Source organism: Spermophilus citellus (genome assembly GCF_964194105.1).
Source record: "Spermophilus citellus genome assembly, chromosome: 2".
In the NCBI taxonomy this organism is placed as follows: domain Eukaryota; kingdom Metazoa; phylum Chordata; class Mammalia; order Rodentia; family Sciuridae; genus Spermophilus; species Spermophilus citellus.
Genome location: NC_138183.1, coordinates 195,368,787 through 195,371,095, shown reverse-complemented (window position 1 = coordinate 195,371,095; position 2,309 = coordinate 195,368,787).

The following is a 2,309-nucleotide window of genomic DNA, read 5'->3' as shown; positions in this document are numbered from 1 at the left end:
CTTAGGACCAACCTGTTTAGTTATCAATATCCCATCACTTTAAGCTGTCTTAGGTATTCCTGCTTATATGTATCATATACATTCTGGATTGTAAAAGAGGATTTATTTTTTGCACTTGTCTATAAATCTTTGTCCACAAGTCAAACAAAAACACACACAAATGCTACTTCAGCTCTTAATCTTACCTTTAGGTCTTTAATCTACTGAGTTTTTTTTTTTTTTTCTGTGTGTGGTATGAGGTATCGGTCCAGCTTACTTCTTAGCCTATGGATACTCAGTTGCCCCACCAATTTTTTATTCTTTCCTTAGTGTGTTTCATAATTTTTGATTGAATGTTGGACATCATGTGCAGGAGAGCAGATACTGTGATAGTATTTATGTCTAGAAATGGGCATGTCTCATAGGCTTTGTGAACAACTGAGGTTTAAGTTTTATTATTATTATTTTTGGGGGCGTGGTGATGGGGATTGAATCCAGGGCCACTCAACCACTGAGCCACATCCCCATTCCTATTTTGTATTTTATTTAGAGACAGGGTCTCACTGAGTTGCTTAGCACCTTACTTTTACTGAGGCTGGCTTTGAACTCACAATACTCCTGCCTCAGCCTCCTGAGCTGCTGGGATTTTAGGTGTGCACCACCTTACCTGGCTTAGGTTTTATTATTATTATTATTATTATTATTATTATTATTATTATTTTTAGTTGTTGATAGTCCTTAATTTATTTCACGTGGTGCTGAACACATGCCAGGTAGTGCCTCACACATGCCAGGCAAGTGTGCTACCGCTGAGCCCCAGCCCCAGCCCAGGCTTTATTATTTTTATAGTTATACTTTAGAGGAATAGATATACTATTAGATATCTGTACCTATATTTGTAAAAGGGGATTTATTAGATTGCTTTACACGATCATAAGCTGGATAGTACCACAATGGCCATCTGCAGACTGGAGAGCTGAGAAACTGGACACGGAGGCAAATGCTCAGTAAAGAAGCTGGAAACTGGGGCCGGGATTGTGGCTCAGTAGTAGAGCACTTGCCTAGCATGTGTGAGGCACTGGGTTTGATCCTCAGCACCACATATGAATAAATAAAACAAAGATCCACTGAAAATAAATATTAAAAAAACAAACAAACAAGGGGCTGGGGATATGGCTCAAGCGGTAGCGCGCTCGCCTGGCGTGCGTGCGGCCCGGGTTCGATCCTCAGCACCACATACAAACAAAGATGTTGTGTCTGCCGAAAACTAACTAACTAACTAACTAACTAACTAACTAACTAAATAGATAGATATTAAAAAAAAAAAAAAACCAAAAAAAAAAAAAAACAAACAAGAAACTGGAAACCTTAGAACAAGAACAATGATGCAGTTCCAGTCCAAGGCTGAAGGCCTGGAAGCTTCCTGAGGGGAGCTGTTGTGTGAGTTCATGTTCATGGGTGATAGCAACAGCAAAAAATGCACCCGTTTAGGAAGAATGGCGCTTGGCTAGGTAAGCTTCCTTTTCCCTCTGCTTTTTGTTCTATCTGGGCCTGCAACTCATTGAACAGAGCCACCCATATTCAGCATGGAAATTGCTCCCTCAGTTTGCTGACCCAATTGCCAATTGTCTCCAGAATTAACTTTCAAATACACATCCAGGATTGTTCTTTATCAGTTTTCTAGGCATATTTCAATCCAGTCAAGTTGGCAAACAAGATTAACCATCAAAGTTACCTTTAGTGCACCATATACTTCAGATTCCTCTTACATTACCTTATGATTAGAGTGGAGGCTGAGTTGCTGCAATTTTACAAATTTTTATCTTTCAAAAAAATTTTTTATATATTTTTTATTTTTTATTAATTTTTAAAATTTATGACAGTAGAATGCATTACAATCATATTACACATATAGAGCACAATTTTTCATATCTCTGGTTGTATACAAAGTATATTCACACCAATTTGTGTCTTCATACATGTACTTTAAATAATGATGTCCATCTCATTCCACCATCATTTCTAACCCTGCACCCCTTCCCTTCCCCTCCCACCCCTCTGCCCTATCTAGAGTTTGTCTATTCCTCCCATGCTCCCCCTCCCTACTCCACTGTGAGTCAGCCTCCTTATATCAGAGAAAACATTTGGCATTTGTTTTTTTTGGGGGGGATTGGCTAACTTCTCTTATCATTATCTTCTCCAACTACATTCATTTACCTGCAAATGCCATGATTTTATTCTCTTTTATTACTGAGTAATATTCCATTGTGTATATATGCTGCATTTTTTTTATCCATTCATCTACTGAAGGGCATCTAGGTTGGTTCCAC